Source organism: Streptopelia decaocto (assembly GCF_964273445.1).
Source record: "Streptopelia decaocto genome assembly, chromosome: 2".
NCBI lineage: Eukaryota > Metazoa > Chordata > Aves > Columbiformes > Columbidae > Streptopelia > Streptopelia decaocto.
Window position 1 is genome coordinate 118764922 of NC_138655.1, and position 680 is coordinate 118765601.

The following is a 680-nucleotide window of genomic DNA, read 5'->3' on the forward strand; positions in this document are numbered from 1 at the left end:
TCCTCTGCTGCAAAGCAGCTGTTCAAAATCAGGTTAAAGATCCAGACATGTTTCTGAGATTATATCATCCAAGAACAAAGAGGTTCTGCAGTGCAAAGCGCCAGGGCTGTTGAAGGGAAAGGATGAAGTTCCTTCAGGCAGTTAAGTCTGCGGCAGGATCTGAGCCACAGCACCAATATGGTGGCTTTTAGTGACAGGAACAGCAAAGACCAACAGCTTTCCTGAGACTGACAGAAGCGAATTAAGACCTCTGCTCAGGAAAAGAAGCAGGTGACTAAACCTGATAGAAAATAAAGTACTTCTGGCTCACTGATTGCAGTGCCAAATGGGAAAATGACTTGCAAAACTTCAACTAGCTCTGCTCATCAAACGAAGAATATCTGAAATTATTAGGGATAAAGACAACCTGATCCTCTAACAACATTCTTCAAGTATGAAATCAGATAAATCATGATCTTACTTTGAATACAAACATTTGTTTACAGACCTAAATTCCAAGCACTTTTTAAAATATATCATTATTAAAATACCAAAGCAGCTTACATTGTACCAATCACTGAGTCTGTTTCATTCCTGTTTCTGAGAAATTATACTCAGAAGTCGTTCAAGTACTGAAAGCAGATGAAATACTGTAACTTTAACAGGCCACAAAAACCATAAGTGACAGGAAACACAGGATA